Consider the following 23,604-nt stretch of genomic DNA (forward strand, 5'->3'; position numbering starts at 1 on the left):
CCTGGAATTTACATATCATTATATGTAATTGAATAGTTAATGATTTACTTATTTTATGTTCCACAACATACCTGAATATATATGATCATTCAAGCTTGGATGATCTACAAATCATGCATAGGAAGTTTTAGTAGGCTTAGTGTCCTAGATGACTACAGAATTTTTCAGGCTGATATTAAATATGATTCACTGCACGTCATTCTCATGGTTATAAAAGGTGCCTGTCATTTTTTTTGTGACAGAAAAGTGAAAGAGCAATTCAGATGTTCAAATATTAACTAACTGCCTTCTCATGCTGTCAGTACAGTAAATTTTACTGGTAAGGACAAATAGGTGTTGTTTTTCTTTATTAGTCACATTCTTCCAATGGTTTTGACTTGCTTGAAGATTAGAACAAAACTTTTAGAGGGACAGGTTTGCCATGTTTCCAACTACTTTTACTACAGCAAAAATTTTTAGACTGTGTTTGGAGGCAATTTCTTATAACATTTCTTCACTTTTGTCTATAGGAAAGAGTGTTCTACGTGCATGTTTAGAACTGTGAGGAAGCTTTTATGAGCTGGTTATGCAGAGGATGGCAGTGATATAAATCAGCTGGAGGAGGAAGAAACGAGAGAAGAGGTAATAGTTCCCTTATGGTTATCCAAACTGTTTCTAGGTAGGCCCAGAGTAGAGGAGGGGAAGTTATTCCTGGTCTTAGTAAATAAGTTTTTTACCTGCTTAAGCTTTTAGGAAAAAGTATAAGTTCAGAAAAAACTTCAGAGCAATTTAGGACTTCAGAACAATTGTTTGTTCTCTGTTAATGATTTTATATCCTACTCCTCAGAACATATCGGGACAAGATTTAACAGGAGCTGTATCTTCCCCTTTATAGCAGTAGGCCAAACTCAGGTTGAGTGAAGGCTTTATAGACTTTGTTTAAATGTAGATGAATGCACTCTATAGAAGGAGTAGTTAGTATCAGTAGTGGTGAAAAAGAAAAAAAAATAAATTAGGGATGTGTCTGTGTCAAATCCATGTATTTACAATTGTGCTATAGGGATGAAAATCTTCATGAAGTGTTTTAGTTTTTACGTATCTGGGAAAAAAATCCACTGGATTGCAAAGACCTAATGCAATTTTGCAATTTCCTTTTCAGAATTTGTGGGATCACACTTCCTAAACATACAGGTATTTTAAATGATTCTTTCCTAAGCTTCTTCAGAAAGCAAGGTTCTTCTACCAGCAATTCAGAGCACCTGACCCAGACTCCTGTTCTGAGTTGCCCTATGGAGGATAGTTTTGTTTTGCATTAGTTACAGGAAAAGTTTGTTGCTTAAAGCAAAGACGTAGAATGTCTCCTTAAGTCTCATGTGGAAAAAATCCCCTCTATTTTATTCCTCTAACTACAACATTGACTTGAATAGTTTGATGACGAATATGTATAATACCAGTTTCATTCAACTTATTTGAGACTAGACAGAAAGTCTGAGCAGAGCTTTTTCTGTGTGCACACCTCCTGCATGGCAGAGCTCAGAGGTGGAAGGTGAGGCGATTCTTATCTTGTGTAGGTGCTGTTTTCTGTTGTGGTTACTTTACCATCTTAAGTCTGACTTAATTACTTGGCTTCAAAGCAAAAGGAAAATCTTCTAACTATCTGCCCACTATCTGCATGGTTCTTAGCACGAGGGACAGACTGAGCAGCTCACAGCTGCTGAAACAGGGAGTCATATCACCCCCATCTCCTCGTTCCTCTCTTCCTGCCTACATGTTCTCACTGAGCACCTTGTGCCAGCTTTGATGATTGCTGGAATGCTTCAGGCTTTGATTTAACTCTTGAAATATCAGCAAGGTATTCCAGGGGAAAAAAAACAAACCAACACATCCAAACCCCAAACAAACATTGTACATTTTCTGCCTCTTTATTGAACAGCATTGTCTTAATAGTGGGTTTCTGTGTTGAGAGATGTGGGATAAATGGAGAACACAAAAGGAGGGCAGCAAAAGTTGTTCTTTTTGGCAACTGAAGCTGTTACAATGGTTTTGGCACGTAGGAAAGAGCCTAATTTATGGTTTCAATTGCACGTGCAGCTCAGTGGTTTCAGTTAAACTGGGTTTCAGTCACATGTGCAGCTCAAAGGGTTAAATTACATTTGGCCCATTACTTTTTGATCACCTACAACTCACACCACGTAAGTTTTTAAGTCTGATGTTTGTGAGTGCTAAAGTAGAGCCATGCATGTGCTCACATACCCTGCAATGCTTTCTTTGAAGTTAAATGCACTCGTGTGTGTGTCTCCGTGTGCTCAAAGGGCTGACTGCTGCATTTCATTCATCCAACTGTAAACACCAAACTTGCCTTAGATAGTAAATGTTTCCAGGATCCAGCTTGTGGTTCTCATGAACTGGGTTCTGACTCCAGGTGGATGGAGACAAGAAGAAAGGATTTTGAAGTGCTCTTCCCTTTCAGAAACATTTAAGTCTTGAATTAAGAAAAAAAAAACATGATTGTATCCACCTTATATCTCATATGAAAAAGATTTTATTCCTTGAATCCTAATTCTTGTATTGGTGTAACAAGAATTCACCTTTTTAAACTGAGGACTTCTTTGATGGGATCGTGATATTGCAGTGAATTATGGAATTATAGTAACACAGTAAAAAACTTCATTGTCATCCTAATCTGAATTGAATCCTATTTTGTTTCCTGGAGAAAATAAACAAATGGAGACTCAGGCCCTGAGGTCTGCTTGGAGGCAGGGTCATGTGCATTCAGCTGGCCTTGTTTGCATGTGGGTCCAAATGTTCCGGCTTGGATTCATCTCTTCTTTACTTTCTCATTTTCTCCTCTGAGACTTTTCCTGCTGGTTTTGTCTTCTTGGGAATATCCTTCTGTTGGGCATTCCTGTTGCTGTTACTGTTTGGATGCTTCTGTGTTCCTCTTCCCATTTTTCCTTGTCTTTTACTCTTCTTTCTTCCTCCCTTTTTGCAGGTATTTCTTGATATATAAAATACCTTTAGCTTTAGCCCAGCTTTTGGTGGACAAATAGTCACAAGGGAAATGTGCAAATGGCTTAAACAGATGTTCCTGTCAAAGTCAAAATATTTAACTCCTGAATTCCTGCTAGGCAGTGCCCCTGATGAATACTGCCAGAATGGTGGCCAGGGACTTGTGTGGCTTCACATTGCACTACTTTAACATCCACCAATAAGCTTTCAGGAGAAATGAAGGCTGCTGAGAAAAGCTTTTATTATTTTTATTGCCATGTTAATCTGGAAGTCAGTTAGTAAAGATCTGTGATCATGCCAAAATGGGAGAACTGTTTTGAACTGGATGAAGGAATCCATCCTGAGTTTTCTCTAGCAAGGCCTGGGTGAGTTTAATTTTAATCAACATATGCAGATTGTCAGTGTTGGTTTTTGGGTTTGTTTCTGGAGTTTTTGTTTTTGGGTTTTTTCTTAAGTTGGGCTTTTTTACCTCTGTGACAAAACTGAAGATGAAATGTCAAGATATTCAGAGAAGAAATTGTGTGTTCTCTAGGGAATATTATTTGAATATAAATATATCCTTCATGCAAGTTGTTTTTCATATTTTCCAATACTGTGATATTTTAATCAAGTTATTTTTCATAAAGTTGTGATTTGGATTATCAGTCCTTTATTTAATCAGGGAAGATGTACAAATAATTAGTAACTGAGAAAATATCCTAATAAAAATAGCAGCACATGAGTACAGTCATCGTGAGCTGAAAGTGCAAGAATATAACTGATTTTTATCAAGTGAGTTCCTTGTGAGTGCCTTCCAAGTTTTGGAAAATGTACAATTTCAGAGTTCAAATGCTTTAATAAGAAACAAGTTAAATACTTGAGTGAACTAATCCGTAGGCACAACAGGAACTTGATGGTATAGTAGGTGGTAAGATTCATTTATGATAAGTTATAATGGAATTTCCCTGGAATGATATATTCCACCTACTTGAATTCACTTTAATTCAAAAGACTGGCAATATGAAGCAAATGCCAAGACATAAAAAAATTGGCAGGTTATTGTAAAACATGGGACTAAGCATATGCCTAAGCCACTGCCTGTAGCTCTTGGGAGTTCTTGTGTACCTTGTGGTCTCTATATACTGAACTTGTGGTTCACATTTAAACATTTGTGTTTGTCCAGAACCTGTGTGTGTTTTAATTCAGAGCATGGGGTCTGCACAGAGCAGGAAGTGCTGTGTGTCCTTCTGAGATGAAGTCACGCTTGTTGTATCCAATAACTGCGGTGATGTATTAGAGATTTTCAGAATTCCTTTTTTTTTCCTGTTTATTTTGCAATTATAGATTGGTGGAAATTCTGGAAACATGCCAGGTTACTGCCTTATTAAAGGGATAGTGTTGGTTTTAATGAATAACAGTTGGTCTGGGACACTTTGAACAAATTTCCTATTATTAATGGAATTTTAGTGCAGTGTCATTCTACTAAGGACAACCTGACTGACAGCTCTTTCAGTTTTTAAATGTCTCTGCAGATTGAGGGACACTTATTTGGGTTTCAGGAATAATTATCATGTTAATCCCCTTTTTAATATTAGTAATTCTAGTTTTGACAAAATGAGTCATGTGGATTTTGGTTCAAACTATTAAAAGAACCTCAGTAAATTGAGACCTTCCAGGTCGTGATTTGTTGCCTGGAAATGTGCTCTTCTTTCTTCTTTATATCTTCATTAAAAGACAGTTCTAAAAATACTTAATTGAAGATAGCTCAGGAAAATAAAAACATTTAAAAATTAAAAAAAAAACCCAAAACCTCAAAAGAAACTCTGGGATAAAACTTTTTTTTTCACTTGACAATATACAGTTACAGTTTTGAGTCTTAACTTGTCTTGTGAGTGTTGAAGAGTCATTCCAGATAATTCTGCATTTTTTGTGAGTACAAAGCTGTTCCGATCTTGGAAATATCACATGGGCTATAAGTCTTTCCTCAAATTTCAGTAGCAGGTACATTCTTCTGAGAAACTGGATGAATCAGTGATATTGAAATATGTGATGTAAATGTTAATACAGCTGATAGACTTAGGTGACATCTACAATATAGTATTATCGTGAAGAGAAACTAATGTAGACAGAGAAATCTACTTTTCAGAGTCTTTGAATTGTTATTTTTAAGAACTTATTATCCTACAGCACAGAGGCAGCCTAATATTATGGAGATTTCTATTGAAAATCTGCCTTATTTCCAGATACATGTGAATGAGCACGAATGATGGTTATGACTGTCAGGTGTGGGTGTTTAAAACTGTCCATCATTTCCCCAGTTTCAAGTTTCACTCTGCAAGGTGCTGAAAGGTTTTCTGATCCAGAGAAGCAGGAAAGCTGCCTGCCTGAGGCCAGTGCAGCTCTGAACTGGGCACCACTTTGCTTGATGATTCTGATGGATGTGCGAGGCTGCTGTCCAGTGCAGTTTAATTGTCATCTTCCTGGCATAAGCTGGTAGAAAGCATTTTCTTAGTTGTCACAGGGAGTAGATTGAAAAGGTTGTGCTCATCTTGTCTTGATTCTCCAGCTCAATGTGCCGTTACCACAGTAATGAGGAAGTGATTCCGTTTGGTGAAGGTGGTGGGAGTTTTTATCTGAGCATTTATTGGTGAGGGGGGGTGGGATTGTAGGGAGAGTGTCACATCAGTGACAGAATAATGGTGCAGCTCAAATGTTGAGAGGAATTGTTTGTACTGTTACCCCCAGGGACTGGTTGTGCCTAATACACCCGCATCCAGCCACAACCCTCTCTGTAAAAGAGTATTTTCCCCAGAGTGTAAAACCAATAGATCTAAATATGTTTCCTACCATTCTGACTTTGGTAGGATCATTAAGACTGTTAATTAACTTGACTAAAGTAGCAGTTTAACTGGTATTCTTGTGCTGGTTTCTTACCAGCTGGTCTTCAAATCACATTTCTGCCATATTCTGTAGAAATTTTTGGTACTTCATAACATGCTTGAGAGAAGCAGCACGTTGTTCTTTGAGACTCAATTCACGTTCTATTTAACACTGCAGATGAGGAGGGTGCTGGTTTGCACCACTATTGTGCCTGATTTGGGAGAAATTATCTCCTGTGATCCCAGTAAAATGGAATGTGCTCTAAAGGATGAGGTGTTTGGAGACCAGAAGAGCTGCTATGTGACCACTTGCTTTTGCTGTAAGATGAAAATAATACAGCTACCTATTGTTTCAAGTGCATTGCTGTCTCCAGAGGAAATCTTTCCTTAGTGTTATATATTAATAGGCTAAGTTCAGCTGCAGGGCAAGCAGAATGAACTGCAAAAAGAAAAGAACCACACCCAGGTCTGTGGTGGCTGAAATTGCTCCAGTTTGGGGCTGCTGCTGCTGGGAAATGTTCATCCATTGAGCCCAGGCTTGCAGGATGTGCTGTCTGGTTTCCAATAAACTTTCTTTTCAGAATAGCTACATATGGGGGATCTTTGCATATAAAACATAAAATAATTTAACATTTTCTGGTCATACTTTCATTAAAGGGATTACATGTATTTAGATGTTAAATCTGCTTTTATTAGTGAAATCTGTTAAGCGCTGTAGAGTGCAAGAATGGGGAAGGTGCTCAGTTCTGCACTCCAGTGGCTTTGTCCTCAGCTTATTACTGATAAATGATCTGTAACTTGGGTAATTAATTACTTATAACTTGGGTAATTTCAAACTATGTCCTATATTGCTTACTGACCCAAGAAAAGTTCTGCTGAAATTCAGTCGGTGTTAGGTAGGGTCCTGAAATACCAGGGTCCCCAGGCTTGTAATCCAGCAGCTACAGGATAGAGGAGAGCTGAGAAATCACACCTTTAAGGAAGGGATGCTACTACTATGTCAGTGTTTAAACCCCATTTTTGACAACACTGCAGAGTACTCAGGTGAGGAGCTGAAAGTCAGTGCTCAGGTTTAGCTTTCAGGGTAATCATTCCTCAGTGAGGAACAAAACCCTTCTATATTGAGGAAAACCAGGATAAAGAGCAACAGCACTCTCCATCACTGTCCAGTTCAGCTGCAAACCTCACTCCCAGGTGTTGGAATCTAGAGTAACTTACCAAACTATTCTGTTTTGTTACCTCAGATGTAGATGAAGTACAGGTAAGGAGCTTCAGATGCAAAATCATTCATGCAGAGAGTCTCCAGGGGATTTGAAGGAATGAAGCTCTTGGCAAGGACAAACACCGTCTTTAGAAGAAAGGTCAGGTGTTAGTGACCTTCTTTTGTTGCTTATTTGCATTAGAAGTGAAACATCTAAAAAGAGATGCTTTGTAGAAAATTATCTAAACCAGCAGTGCTCAGGCTTGTATTGCAATCCCTTTGGTGCTTTTATCCACAAGGAAATTGGATAGCAAATGGGAAAGGTGCCGAGTTCAGTTCCATGGCTGTGGAAGTTTGTTTACTCTGTCAGGAGCTGGTGCTTGTCCAGGGTGTCAGGTTTCATCACTTGGCTTGTAGCTTTACAAATCAGAAATTGCAAAATCAGATTGATTTCCATCACGAAGCAGAAGATGCTTATCTTTGTCTCACGGGCTGATTTAGGCTTAAAATTCTGCTGTTTTCTGAGAAGGGAAAGCTGCTTTATATTGTTGAAAATGTAACTGCAGGGGGGAAAAAAACCCAAATAACAAAACACCAAACCCCAAACAACAGAAAACCAAACCAGCCATAAAGGTTGTCTTTGGCAAGCAGAAATGTAGTAGAAGGAGTTGTATTTATGTCCCATTTAAGGAACATCAAAGCAGTTGCAATAACTTGTCCTTGTGAGATGGAATTGTTAATGATTCATGAAGCTGAATCTCATTTAAATGTGAAAATCCTTTTGCTTCCATATTATTGTGCTTTCTTTAATTGTCCTGTGTTCTTTACCAAACTTTTGGTGATTCTGTTACTGGTTTTTTTCCTTAGTTATTGAGTGAAGTTTTGGAAAATAGGATAAAATATTTCCCTTTAGTGAGTTTGCAATTGTTATTGGAATATTAATCTCTTCTTAGACTAGAGCACAGAAGAGATGAAAGGAATGAATTGCTCCTTCTTGTGCTCAGGGCATGTTTTATGTGCCCTTGTACCTCATGCCTTCCACTTGTGATCAGCTGCTGCTGTCTAAGACGCTTTCCTGAATAGATCAAGTAACCCCAAACCTCATAAGCAGTCCCCTTGCTCCCTATTTAACAAGAAATGCTACTGTTTTCCTAATCCTATTATGTTCTTTGCAGAGTACACGTTGTTTCCCAACCACTCATGTGGACCCTTTGATTTTCTGTTTGTGCCTTACTGTAAGCAAAAGAAATACATTTGAAATAGCAAAGGAAAAAAAAATCAGAATGTTTAATGATGTTACATTCAAACTTAGTGAGCTTTAACAGATGTGTGGTAGGTCATATTTTTATTGTGTGATTGTTCCTTGTGGCATTTGACTCTTGCCAAATGACTGAAAGTTCTGATTGAAACAGGCATCGCATCACAGATGATAATTTTACCGTTCAAATTATTAGAATAGACCAAAACAAAACAAAAAAAAACCAAAACCAACCAACCAAAAATAAAAGTATGAAAAGCAGGGAGTTCTTTATTTTCTGAATCTTTGGAGTGTGTTTGGCTCAACTTTTATCCTGCAGATGTGTTAGCTAGAAAGTTTTTGTGACATTCTCTTGTGATCATTTGAATTTTACACCTAAGTTTTTGAGAGTAAAAAATCTGTGGCTGTTTTTGGTCTTTCCTGTAGTTGTGCCTGAAAGGAACCGTTTTAACCCAATCCTGTGTAAATTGAAATCCTGTGACTTGGAAAGATGTGACAACTGTAAGTGGGCAGGAAAGTAGAACGTGTGGCTGAGTAATGGAGATAATGAACGGCACAGAGTGGGCATGTTAATATTGCCACTGCTGGAACTGGAGATGAAAATCTCTTTAGAAGAGACTCACACAAATAAAAAGGGAAGGATGCCCTTTGATAAGAGAACAGATGATTGACCACAATGGATGAGGGAGAAAAGTGAGAAGTAAAGTTTGCATCAATATCTTCATAATGGTGTGGAGAGAGATTTGGGATAAATCTATAGACCAGGGCAGAGAAAATCCAGCTCAAGTCAGTACAACCTTTATGACCCTGATAGTACTTTCATGACCCTTCTTTAGTGAATTTTGCTGGCTGGATATTTGAAATGCTTCTTCCAGGCAAGGAAGTGATTTCTTTCAGGGGATAAAATTTTAAATCTCAGAATATTCTTCAGTAACATCAAAGGCTTGGACATCACTAATGCAAATCATTGGGTCTTTTACATGGAAAGGCTTTCAAAAGGGTCTGAGATTCATTTTTTTCTTTTCATTACCTGTGATCTATCCATGGGCTTACTTTAGACTCCTTAGTACTGGAAGTGCAGCTATGGATTCTTCAAGAATAAATTGAGTGTGAATGATGGGTATTTCTCACACTTCAATTTAAAAGATAAAGATTTGGAATAACAAAAGCTTTCTTTTTCCAAAGTGTTGCCTAGACAAAATTTACTTAATATTGCACAAATATCTAGTGAGTCACGAAAAATCTCATTTCTTCTCACTCATACACTTTGCAGAGAAAACTAAAATATTCTTTTATAGTCCTTCACTTGCTACAGAGTCTGCCAGAAATGTTTGATTAGCCCACTGATTATAAAAAGCAATGTTTTCATCTGGTTTCTATATCCTATTGAAGCAGAAGTCAGTAGGGAAATTATTTATTCTTTCCCTTCAGTGCTGAGGGTTGGCAGGAATGCTCTATGAACTTCAGTCAGATTAAAATTAATAACTATATTTTCTGTATTCCATCTGGCTAAATTGCCATGAAAGCTTTGTAGTTTTTTCTGTTCCTGTGCATGGACACCCTTGTTCAAGAGGGATTAATACATTTAATTTGAAATATTTAATTTTAATGAAAATAACTCAGTGGCATTGAAAATGACTTTTAATTATTGTCATAAAAACTTAGTAGCAAGATGTCATGGCCAAATGGAGGTTTCTTAATGTAGGAAAGTAGAGGTAGAACTCTGTACAGTGCAGTGGACCAGAGACCAAAATGTAGATTAAAGGTGGTGGAGGAGTTCTAGTGATGTTATGACAGTTCCATATTTCAACAATGAAATTGTTGATTTCAACAATGCAGAGCAACTGCTTTTAAAAACCATTATGGCTGTGAAGAGGTCAAGTGCTGAGCCAAAGGGATGAACCATTGAGTGAAGGAAAAACTGTGTATTTTAGTCTATTATGTAGAGGATAAGCATAAACATCAACTAAAGCAAAGACACAGTTATAGCAATTGGGATTAGAGTCCTCTGATGGTTTCACAGTAAACAGGATAAAAATAATGCAAGTTATGTACCAGCATTCCTCACAGATAACTGAGCAATGTTACTGTCCTGACTCTCCTTTCTTGTGGTTTCACTGGGGCAAATCCTTTTGTTGCCAGCTTCAATATTTCTACAACAATATTTTTTTCTGCTACAAGGGCCATGAACTGTTCTCTACACCAGGAGTGAAATAGACCCCCCTATCTTCCTCAAAGTGCATTGAAAACCTTTTAAGGAGCAAGTCAATATACCTTGAGCAGTTAAATTTATATTACCTGGATGTAAGTTTTCTTTATCAGCAGAATAAATTTTTTTTGTAATTTCCAAAAACTTGAGAATGCATTAATGTGAACACACAAATAATATTATAATGTGCATACTGGGCAAACTGTCCTAGCCATGTATGTTCATAAATGCATTCTTATGTATCAAATACATAATTGTGAAATTAATTTATCACTCTGTGTATCAACAGTCAAGTGACTGGAATTAGAGGACACTGTCATTTAAGGCTATTAATATAATACTTAATTTTGAGGAATATTTGATTTCACATCATTGCTCCTTTAATTGGCTTCTACAACAAAAACTGATTTAAAATACCTCAAGTTCTATGGATGAGGAAGTTCCCAAAGAAAATAACTGTCAGAGAGAGTTTCCTAACTTCCTTGTTTGTCTGACAGTGATTCAGTCTGGTTAATGCTGACTCAGGAGTAAATACTGGGGATTTTTCTTTTTAATATTCCTGGTTTCATGTGGATACTCCCGTTGACCTGATTCTTCTGGTAAGGGCTTTTCACACTGTGACTCAGGAGCAATGCAAGCCATGTGACAACTACAGGAAAACACCTGGTAGTATCAGGTAAATTGGTATTTACAATTTGTTTATTCCTTCAGCTGAGAAATTTGGAAAATTTGCCAAATGTTAAACCTTCCTCTCACCTGAAAAACAATCATACCACATTTAATGGAGCACGTTCTGAAATGAGGAATATTCAGCCCTGCCCTTAGGTGAGGAACAAACTGTGCAGGTGAATGCTCACACTGGGCAGCAGCTTCATTCCTGCTGCTCGCTGTGTCCAGCCTGCTCTGGCCATGCACGCTGCAGCCATGTCCTTGTGCCTGAACAACAGCTGGCACAGCCCCAACAACTTTGCAATTCAGACTTCTTGGGTCACTGTGAGGCTGCTTTATGCCTGTGCTTCCTTTGAACTGTACAAGAAAATGTCTTTTCTTGGCGTTGCTGCTGGCTGATTCAGGCTGCTGTTGATACCCCAGTGGTGCTGCAGTGACCCTCACTAGTGGCCAGTAGAGTGACACCAGTGCCATCATTCAGATAGAAGAGATTTTTCCCACATCAGGTTAAAAGTCTTGGTATTTCATCAAAGAACTCCTGACCAGCTCAGCTGTGTACCTTGTTTTCTGTTCAAATCTTCATGTTTTTCCTCATTAAATGAATTGCACTGCTTAAATCAACTTCAGGAAAACCCAGTAGTAGAGCCACAGAGTCATGGTTCTGTCCTGTGCTGTATATTCTTGTTGTTTGCATTTGGCCTCAGTAAAATGGACTGAATACCCATGAATTGTTCTGGACTGGTTTCAGTGGAAGGCAGCTCCAAGTCTCACTCTCAGCTGTAGTGAAGTTCACAGACAACCTGGAGCTCTTCAAGGTAAAATAAGTAAAGGAGGAAGATGTTGTTATACATTCAGATGGATGAAAAATCCCTCCTCTTACTCAAAGACCTCTTTAAGCAATTGGCTTCCAAAATAATCTTGCTGTAGGTCAAATGTTAATACACATTGTTGATAAACAAGGAAATCAAGGTATTTTTTGGCCTCACCTGACTCTAACTCCTCAGCAATTTCTTTATTATTGGAGCTGCCAGGTACTGGAAGGAGTCCCCATTTGTGCACTATATCAATTCCTTTTGTTTTTTGCAATGAATTGATTTTTCCTTTGTACATCAGGCAAAGCTTCACCCCTCTAGGTTACATCCTTCTTCTTTTCTCTCTGCCCTGAGTCCCTGTAGGAGAGGAGTGGCAGGCTGTGTCCTGGCAGAGGACAGTGCCAGGATGTTGTGCAGCTCGGGGCAGCCTGTGTGACATCGCTGTCCTGGAGCCATGTCAAACACACCACGGACACTTTGTAATTTGAAGGCTAAAACTGAGATCTGCCCAAGCATTCTCAAGCTAGAGCCAAGAGGTAGAAACTCAGAAAGGAAAACCAAACCAGCCTTTTAGGCAGTGTCAGGAGGTTTCTGCAAAATTTACCACAGGCAAAATCTGACTTGTTCATTTTACAAGATGTTTGACTCTTCTGTGAAGTCACGTTTTGGAGCTCTAAGCCTTTGATTTTCTCTGGAAACATTTGCGGAGACTTTATATATGATATAAAGATGGTCATGATTGTTTCAGAAGGTTAAGAACCGAGCATTTCAGTGCCCTGCATAAACCTGGCATTGAAAATATGTTTGTACAGCTGTCACCTTTGTCCCTTAAGCTATTCTCTTCTGTGGTCACTGGGTGTTTTTCATGTGTCTGTCAGATGACAGCCCGGGAAGGGACACACCTTGTGGGAAAAGATTCTTTAAGTCTGTGCCCTTCTGACACTGTTCTGAGGAGCAATGGCCAGAAACCTTTCTGGACATTGTGAGTTCAAAGAGAGTTCATTGCTGAATAAAAATACAGTTTTCTGGGATGGCAGCTAGAATTGAAATGTGTGTATCAGAATTAAGTAGCAAAAAGACACTTGGTTAAAAATTCATCAATTTTCATAGAATGCATTTTGGTGTATGCAGGCTAGAAAGGGATTCAAAATTAAATATTGTCTGGATCTTTCTGCACAGTTACAAATTCAGTGCAACAACCTTCTGGCTAAGTAATTTATGAAAATAAATACCTAAAAGTGGATTCTTAAGCCTTCCTTGTTAGTGATGTCAGCTTCATCTGTCAGCAGTAAAAATACAAATTCACGTAGTTAAGCAGTTTAACCATTTCAAAATAAAATCAGAACTAATCTCCAGAAGGGAAAGGGCTTTTCCCATTTATATTCTTACTCTGTTTCTCTTTCCATTTGAGGCAAGTTGCCAGAAAATGTATTTAGTGTACCAAATATGTGCTTTTCTGGTGTTGTATCACCCTATCCTACATCTTTGTCTTGGGGACTCCTGATACTCTTGAAGAAAGCAGCGCTTAGGAAAGTAATCAAGAGGTTTTGGGGCAACCCTTATGTACTTATGTATGAAAAGTTATGTACTTTTCCATTCTACTGGCCTGGTTTAAAGCTGGTCTGCAGTACCACTGTGTAGAAGTAGTGTCTGGTAAAGAGATGCTTAGAAATAAGGGTTTTTTGCTAATACAACTGCTGCAAATTACATGCTGCTTTCTTTAGTTCTACTTTAATCTTTTTCTACAGCATGAGAAACAAAAGAAAAATGAGAATATTCTAGGGAAGTAGGTAATGACTCTGTTTTCTTATTTGTAATTTGTTCTGTATTTTTCTTGCTTTTCCCCATGCTGCTCTTCAGTGTTCTTTATCCATGAGCACAGAAACAGAAGCAGGTGAGGCAATCAAAACAGGATGTGGAGCACTTATCCTCAAGATGATTTTGGGCAGTGGAAATCACACTTAATTGCAGCTAAGCAGTGGCATTTCTGATAACATCACTTTTAGGCATGATGTGTACAATTTTACAGAAGCTGAGATCTGTGTTTTTCTCTAACAAAGAAGGCAATAGATCTCATGCAGGGGGTAAAAAGGGATCTTTCTCTTTGTATGTGCTTTGGCTGTTCATTTGTGAACATACCAGCTGTGATTTCTTGGAAATCTTATCTTGGTGTACCCTTTCAAAGAACAGTGAAAAGCTCAGATGGATGCAGTCTGTGCTAGCAACAAGCTGGGAAGTCCCACATGGGTTTTATGGAAAAGCTTAAAAATGGGTTGAGGGATTCCACCAGCTGGGATTTTTGGTTTGTGGTGATTTTGTTTTTTAAAGCCTTTTGATTCTGCTAAAACCTGGTTTGGTAAATGATTCCATATAAAACTCAGGCTTTGTTACCATTTGAAGTTTGATTTTGGTACGTTTTGCCAGGTATGTCACCTGCTATAATTTATTTAAAACAAAGATCACTTGCTTGTTTCACTTTTCGATGAAAGCAAAGGTATTTTCTGCTGTTTTGGTTGGATGAATATAGATACACTTGGAACTAAGTGATACTTAGGGCTCAAATGACCTTGCCCTCCTGCCTCTTAAGAATTTATTTTGTGTGACTCGCTGTGTGTTGGAAGGGCTGGGAAAGCAGTTTTGTCAACTGCTCTTGTCAAGAGTTGTTTCAAGTCAAGGGTTATGTAGATTAATCATATAATCATTAGCTCTGCTCCAGGCATGTCATTAAGGAAGGCTCAGATGTCACTGGGTAAATAACTGCAGGGAAACCTGAATAAAACGTGGAGAGTAGGTACATCACTCACCAGATCCGGGTCAGGAGTCCTGAACAGCTTTTCATTTTTAGCCCTTGAGGGGTGTGTCCATCGTCACACTGCTGACTAAAGCCTTTGGAGTGCTCTGTGGGGCTATAAATACTGTGTGCTCTATTTTGGTTGCAGTACCTGTGAAGGGGCACTGAGGGAAGTTCTCTGCCTCAGGAGCAGTATTCCTGCCCAGCACCTGTGCTGGGAGTGCCAGCACATCCCATGCACTGTGCTGCAACCACATCCACCTGCAGGTCAATGCTGCAGAGGCAAACAAGGCTGTTCTGATTTTAAAGTTTTTGCTTCTGAGGCAGGTGTTAGGCAGTGAGAGTTTCTAAAAGACTTCAGCATGATCTGGAGGCTGGGTGCTTCCAACTGTTTATTATTTCCAACAGAACAGACCTGTGATGAAGAACATTATTGTTCTTTGTATAGTATTATTGTGTGTGATCTTAACTGCTGAAAAAAAAACATGTACTTTTCACAAACCTATATGCAGTGTTGGTCAACACAGTAAACAAGTCCTTTTTAGATGTCTGTAACAGGTGTGTGTGAGGCAGGCATTAGAGATTAACCCTACTTAACTTCATGTACGGGGGTAGCAGGTATTTGTTCACAGTAATTTTTGGAGTAGCTACAAGAGGAAAGCACTGAACTAGAGATGTCTCACTTGCTGTCATCTTGTAATACTCCTACTCCCACCCTTACATTTTACCCACTGTATTCCTTTCCTTAACCTTTTACTGGATTTGATTGCTTATGTGGGCAGAGTCAGGCAAAAGACATGGGAAAGATACCTGGTCTGGGGGGCTGTTTTGTCTTACTGCTCTCTTTAATCTTTCATTCTTCTGGGGTGAGCACTGCCAGGCTGTTCTGTGAGCACTGACAGGATAAACATGCTAACTTGCCAAGGAGAACAAAGCAAAGTGTTCTCAGGTGCTGAGCCTTGTTCTGATGCTCTGGGCTTTGTGAAAGAACTTCTAAAAGCCCCCAGCACAAATCCAGGTGGGCAACTTCTAAATTAAAGGCATGTGTGCCCAATTGCTGCTTTGAACATATTGTGTGTGCCCTTGACATCTTCTGGGTCCTGAAATAGAAAGAAAAAAAGCCCAGTAAATGTCTTGTTTTTGGCTTGGTCACTGTGCTGTGTTGGGTTTTTTTGGCAGTGTTATATAGAAGGAGCTGTACCAACTGCAAAATGGGAAAATCATTTGAAGTCTTTTAAGACAGGGATTATGTCTCTGTGTCCTGGGGACTAATATAAGGATTTGACAGTTACCCTTGAAGGAATCTGAACTATGGGACAACTTGAGGAAAGAGCCAAGGGACTGGTGGGAACAGCGTTCTGGCAAGTGCAGCTGCAAAAACATGAAGCTGTTTCTCCCTAAAGATTTGGAGGAAAATATCGGTGTTTCCTTTCACAGCAAATCTTGGGATGTGTAAATGGAAAAGAGGAAGACAAGGGAACTTTTACTCTGCTTAACAGTATTTGTGAAGTGAGTTTGTTAAAGGTTGTCATATGATGTTATCACAGAGTATTTTTCTCTTAGATTTCTTCTCTTCATTTACATTCTGACAGTTTAAGCCTGGGTGAGAGAATTTCTCTCTTGCTCTTACCTTTCCTTTTGTTCCAAAGTAGCTGCAATAAAACATTTGAAACTTTTCATGTTCTTAATAGGTGAGAGGGAGACTTCTCCTGTCATATCTGCTGAAGGCCTATACTTCAGGATTCCTAGAGCAGACATTTCTGTGCCATCATTATCTTTTGGATTCATGGTTGCCCCTTCTCTACCCTGTATCTCTTTGGAGAGACACTTTCATGATAATGCAGCTGCTTGCTATCAAAATATGAGCAGGGCAAGACTGAAAACTCCTAAAACAGTAAGAAGGGATAGAAATCAGCCCACCTTGGGGACACACACATACAAGCATAGAACCAAACCCAACTTTCAGAGAAATTAATGTATTTACTCAAGTGTCATAAGCTCTCCTTTGGCCCTAACCTTTCTGAGTAACCAAAGGAAAGCAGTTTTCAGTTCTGCCCTCCACAGAAATCCATCCCTAGAAGAGGGAAGAACATGAAAAGCACAACTGTGCTTTTAAATTACAGTTTGCTGAGATCAAGTGCCATTGTCAGTAACCACATTCACCAACACTATTAGCTGGAGACATGGAGGTAAAAGCAAAACCAAGGGGAAGCATTATGTCTTTTGGCCCTCAGACCACAGAATTAGTGAAATGGTTAGCTGGGGCATTTTGAAGCTAGAAATTATGAAATTACTAGAGTGTTTGTAACTTTCCAGAGTACCAAATGCACAGGGGCTGCTTTGTTGGTGATTATGATGAGGTCTGTCATTTTCAGAGGCCTAATGAGAGTGTGAAGATGAGCTGGTGCTTTTTATCGCACTCTGCAGAGAATATTGACCTTCACAAAATCAAATGTGATATAGCAAGGTCTTTACTTTCTGATCAGATGAGGCTGTGGATTTAGGCAGCAGAGGTCATGAGATGTGCTATAAAATGATGTATATTTTGCGCTGTGTTTGTTCTTCTTATCCCCTTAAATCAGATTTCTACACAATGCAAATGATGTGCAGGTGAGATCAGAAAGTCTCAGCTAGAAAGGGGTTTTACCTGTTAAAAACAGTAAAAACCCCCTTACTTTCTCTCTTTTGTATGACCTAGGACATCTCATTCCTCCAGAGCCCATTCCAGTTCCCAGTTCTCTATGAACTAAAAGGAGAGACTTATACTCCCTATTATAGCTGAAGAGATGTTGAATGAGACAACATTTAATGTCCATAATTTTGAATGTTATCTAGTTTATACCTTTCATGTAACAAAACCAGCCTTGCTGAGAAGTTTCATGAGCTACTGGCTTGATTGGCAGAGCTGCCCTGACAGTTCACTTGCTTGCCCTCGCCTCAGTTCAGCAGCCATTCCTGTGTTCTTTGTGTCGTGTTGGTCTGAAACCACCAAAAAAACTCTGTGTGTTTCTTTAAAAAAAACCCCAAACAAAAGCAAAAAGCAAACAAACACTTGATCTTTTTACTGAACTGCTTTACAGCACAGCTGGAGTTGTTCTGGTATTAGTTTATTGCCACACACGGACACAACAGGTGACCCAGCTCAAACTGACTTTGCTGCTAATGTGTCATGAAACTTTACTGAGGATTCATGGTATTGTTTCAGTTTCCATTTTTCACAGAAGACTCTCACTGTATTTTCATGCAGTGACTGGAAAACATTCTCCAGAGCTTTTGGAGAATCTAAGTGTTGCTCCTTCAATATTGGATAAATATTTAAGGTAATTAAGTCACCCAGCAGAGTGGATTCTGAGAAAAGCTCAACTGCTTGTTGGGAGTACCATTTTATTTCTTGTATTGCTGGATAAGTTGTAGCTGTATTTTATTGTCAGACAGGCACAGTTTTTGTTGTGGAAGGTGGTTTATTGTGATGGAGTAAGAGCTAATTGAGGCCAGATGAACCCCTCTTCTGGAAGGTCCTTGCCAGGGCCAATTTGGAAATACTAATAAAGCCTTAACTGCTTATTCTCTGCAGAGTAATCTTTCCAAGATCCTTCTATAGGAAATGGAGTTTTTTTGGGATTTCAGAGTAACTCAAAATGCCACAATTTATTTCACTATGGTGTTTTTGATACACAGATATTTCTACTGGCTGTGCCTCCCTGCTGGCCTGACAATGCAGATCCATAAAATCAAAGTATTAGCAAAAGTTCCAGTTTGTGAACATGGATTGAGTTATTCTTGTTCAAAGGTGTGAACTTAGGAGTACCTGGGCTGAGGCTGTTGCAATGTTGAGCCAGACACTCTGAGTGAGGAACCTGGGCTGCAGTTTCTGCTTAATATCATACTTTGGTTTCCTATTGAGTTGGATGATGAATACTCTTAATGCTGTGATCCTATTGTATCAAAGCATTTGTGTAGGCAGTTTTTGATGAGAAGCTGATAGGGAGGTAGAACAGCAAATAGCTCTCGGTGCACAAGCAAAAGATACCTTTGTTTTCAAAGTATCTAAAAGCTATGTCTTGTCTTGGTGACTGAATTTTCTATTTCAAGAACATGTGAAGAGGCTTAATGTCTTTCTGCCAGATCTCTGTTGTGCACTCATGCAGTTGCTCTCTTCCTGTCTTTTCCCTTAGCATTAGAGAACAGCCTCTTGCTGTTTGTGGAGGCTGATCAGTGGGTTAGGTTAGCACAGCATTTCTTTATACATAGTGAGAACATGTCATGATGTGTGATGTTTTACCAGAGAGAGCATCACAAAGCGAATATCTGCTTCAAATGCAATTAAGTGCTACAAAGCCTGAAAGATCAACTGCCTGGGGAAACAAAGTTTACTTTGAAAAGGAGCAGAGAGAACACTGTGTGTTCAAAGTGCTTCTTTGTAAACAAGGCAACAAACTTCAGTACAGTTGAACACCTGCCTAGCAGAAGAACAGTTCTCAAACATTTGGAACTTTATCAGCCCCTCTTGAGGTATTGTCTTAGGTCTCCAGTATTTCAGGAGAGTTTAGCTTCTGATTTAGGCCAGCATATGTGAGTTCATACTGGTACTTGACAAACCATAGCCTAACCTTTGAAAGGATCACTATGGAGCAGAATTTACCACACTTCATTTTGTTCTCTGTTTACATTTTCAATGGAATAAATTTCACCATTCTCATCCACTCTCTCTCTCTCTCTTTCTCTTTCCTGTCCTGAAGCAAACTGCTTGCTTGTACTTTATGGTACTGACACCCTCTTCCTTCCAGAGCTTTTTTTTTTTTTTCCTGAACAGACTTTGTGTACTTAATGATGGTAATAAGCAATAACGGAGCAAAAACATGTGCCTTATGACTCTAAGAGACTATCAGACATTTTTCTTGAAGGTTATGGGAATGGAAAATCCAATTCTGTTTTCTGGATTCTGCCCTGTGTTACTGCTGACAATGCCTTGATTATGAGCACATAACATATATATAACATGGCAGGAAGCATGAACTTATTAGAAACTAAATACTCTCTCCTCAGTTCTGAATATTTTTTGGTCATGTTATAGTTGTGTTTAATAAGAGAGCTGGGAAAAAGCTTGTAACCTAATTTTTTGACTAAAATCTATTCCAGTGATCTCTGCACAGATACAAAATGAAGTTTATGGGACTCTTTTCTGCCTCTTCACAGTTTGTTTTTTCCAGCTGACATTTTTTCAGGTCCTTTTAACTTCCTTCATAAATTGCCTTTCTGCTTGATTCATTCTCTCAGGATAGCTGTGTACTTTGTGTTACTGTATTTTCTTTGTAGACTCACACACTTTACTGTGCTATTTTTATTTGTTTAGGGAAGCACACAATAAAGAAAGATGAAAATACTAAAAATAAAAGAATTCTGGACAGCTTTTACCTTTGGTTTAACTGCATTAACTTGTATCTATTTGTTCCATATATTTGATGGCTTAATATGCAATTATATTTACTTTCAGTTGCCAACACCTTCAGTTTTTCAAGGTTTGAAGAAATAGAATAGCAAAGAAAGAAAAAAATAAAGTTATAATCATGGATGAATAAAAAGATGTGCTATTGGAAGCTCATTAATTTATTTGAAACAAGAATAATCTCTAGGTACATTTAAATTGCTCCTCATTACTTATTTCTGTTGCTTCATTATTTTTTCCTATTGCTTTAGAAAGCATCTTGACTTAGTTATGAAACCTGTTCTTTAAGAAAAGTCTTTGTACTTAGCTGTCAGCACTCTGTGAGTATTTCTAGGAACTATGCTGATGGTTAGGCTGAGTTAAACTCCTTAGAAGTTCCCTTCCCTTGGAGCAGCTCAGGCTCCACAACACTGAACAGTCCCTGGTGCTGTGGCGCAGGACATGGCAAGGCCATGTTTTTTAACTGCAGAGCAACTGGAGAAAACAAGCCTTTAGAGCAGAGCTGAGATATAGGATTAATGAGCTGGAAGATTTGCCAGGGCCGAGCTGTGCCAGGAGCCCTTCTCCTCCTCCTCCCTTGCACGGTGACGTTTCCATCCGCTCCGCATTATTGGCACATGCAAAACACCTAAACATGGCCCATCACACCCCTCCTGCTAGCCCAGGATTGTTTCCACCACAAATTACAGGCTCAGCACTGACCAAGAAGGGCAGGGCTTGGTCTCTTGTACCTTTTTATGGCATGGCAAATAGCTATGCAATCATCCTGCAGTAACAGTGCAAGAAATCAAATTACAGGCCAACCCAGGCTGCTGGTGTCTCAAAGCAATTGGTTGTTTGTGTCAACTTCACTCTCTGCTCATCTTTTCACAAAAGACAGATGGATACAAAGGGAATGTCCAAGGCCCAAAGAGGTTCTTTGTAGGAGTAAGATGTATTTAGTAGGTACTGGTGAAATTACTGCTGAAATAAACTGCTTGAGAATAAACCATTGCTAATGCATTGTTATACAGTTGTTCAAAGAGTGCAGAAAGCTCCTTCTCCAATTTCAGCTGCAGACAATTATGGGGAAGTAGGCAGTAATTAATGGAAGTGAAATTGAGTCAGGGGAGTTATCCATGTCCAGAAAATGCCAGAAAATCTGTATCTCTGTTTTCTGATCCAGTTGGCAGCTGCCAGAGCATCACTTTAGTTAGGGTCTGTTAGTGGTTACTGCAGAGCTGGGAAGGAGAGTATCACAGATCCATGGGGGAAAGCGTTGAGGTCTGTTTGGTAATGGTAAAACATTAAAGATACCCAAGTCTGACTTGAAGAACTAGGTACGATACCAACATTAAGGGCAACTGCTCAGGTGCTATTAGTTATCATGGTCTTTCAATATATGGTGTAATAACAACTGTACATCTCTAGATAATCACTAACAGCACACATTGTGTAGGAAGGACAAATTTCACTCTCTTGCCCTAAGGCTACTTGGAACGAGGAGATGTTTTCCTCTGTCACCCAAGGGGAAAAGAGAAGGCCTGACTTTAATCCAAGGCCTTGTGAAAATCAGCCTGTGTAATGGTGAGGTAAAGTCACCAGCAGCAGTGATCCCCCAGTGAATGCTGGAAGATTCCAACCCAAGGTACTGGTGGGGATGACACTCACTTTGAAGCCTGAAGCATCACAACTCATAGAATTGCTTGAAAAAAAGTGTTGGTTTGGAACAAAAGAAAAGTATTTCAAATGATTCAAATGGCTTTGAATCTCCTGGTGAGTTCCATCTTCTGTCATAAGAATACAAGCTGTTACAAAATGTACTATTTATTTTTAGGATTACCACAGCACGAAAGTTTAAAGCATTAGAACTTTCTTGTATGGGCTTATGTTCTGGGGAGAAAAACAAAATCTCTCCTCCAGTTGGTGAATAAGACTGGGATTTCAACAACAGATGAGCAAAGAGCAATATTTGGAAAGTGGGCATTGAGTGTGGGGTTACTTCTAGTTTTATTTAGCAATGTATTAGAGATACACATTGTCCTTTCAGTTGCACATTCTAATCTTCCTGTACTGTAATGGACTTGAGCACACAAAACAATGGCATCTTGCCCATTTCTCATGTAAAGCCTTGGAAATCAGAAAGCATGAGTCTTATGCTGTGAAGTATCAGTGTGTGAACTATATACAAAACAATTGTAATTAGAAGCTACTATCACAACCCTATATTTAAAGTCTCTGAGGATTGGAAAGCAACAAAAATTTGTAGATAATGTAAACTCAATTGAGAAAGATAAAGTCATTTTACTGCTAGCATTTTGTAAAAATGTTTAAGTCTTCTGTCTGTTTCTTCTCAAAGGTATAAAAATAAATCTATTAACTTATAAGCTGTGCATATAGGAATGATTTAGATAAGAATCTTTCCTGAAGCTTCTGTTGTCTTTTGTCTCTGTCTCATTCTGGCAGGGGGTGTAGGGATTATGTGGAGAAAGCTGTTAGTGTTGTTTAGAAGCACATTTAATTTTTCTCTATGCCTTCTTTCTTGCTTGCTTATTTAGCAACTTTCTAAAAACCTCATTTTCATGAACCTTTTTGTACAGAGCCAGCATCAGCTTGGGGAGACTTGTGAGGGGATCTGCAACCTGCTTGGAGCTTTCAGCTTGGTTACAATCACACCTGATTTTGACATGGACTCTGCTGCAGCATTGTGTGAGCATTCCAATTTGGGGGAAATTACACAAATATATTAATTCATGATTCTGATGTCTCCAACAGTAAATATTTCATTTGGTTGATTGGGCAGTGGGGGGAGGATGGGGAACAAAAAATCCCTACAGAAATGTCGCCAAGCAGAGAGAAGGTTGAGAGGTGCAATGATTTATTAGAGCAAAGTTGTGTGAGACTACATGGTCTTTAATGCTATGAGGAGTAGTGGCTTGACTGGGACATCATCAAATTTTAGATGTATTGTCAATAGTTCTTAGTCCATCCTGGTTAGACTTTGGAACACTGGAACATTTAAGCATGATTTCATGAATTTCTACCATAGAAAATAATCTGTTTTAGCCCCTAGCTAAGTTACTTCTGAAAACAACCATTCTTCCTTAAAACACAGGTTTTACATGTTGCTACTATTCTCAGATAATGGTTGTTGTAGAAATCCTTGTGAGGCTGTAAAAATCCTGGTTGAAACTCACAGTGACTATTTATTCATAGCTAAAAATTTGTGGCAAGACCAGTTTTTTTGGGAACAAGTGTGCATCTTTCCTTAAAATCATCTATTTGGCTGCTGTGTGAGCACTGAGCTGGCCCAGCCTGATCTGGGTGAGGTGTGGCCTCTGCAAATGTCCTGTGTTTGATCACTTCTTTCCAGCTTATTTGGATGTTGATAGT

The 23,604-nt window shown here is 38.9% G+C and overlaps 1 long non-coding RNA gene across 1 annotated transcript; it reads left to right on the forward strand.

Annotated features, from left to right (window-relative positions):
* The first annotated feature begins 514 nt into the window (after nt 1-514).
* LOC117245070 lies at nt 515-23,015 on the forward strand. Its single transcript, XR_004499237.1, has 3 exons — nt 515-621; nt 1,139-1,170; nt 22,812-23,015. It is a non-coding gene; the product is annotated as an uncharacterized LOC117245070 (long non-coding RNA).
* Nucleotides 23,016-23,604: the final 589 nt, after the last annotated feature.

Source organism: Parus major, chromosome 12, assembly GCF_001522545.3.
Source record: "Parus major isolate Abel chromosome 12, Parus_major1.1, whole genome shotgun sequence".
In the NCBI taxonomy this organism is placed as follows: domain Eukaryota; kingdom Metazoa; phylum Chordata; class Aves; order Passeriformes; family Paridae; genus Parus; species Parus major.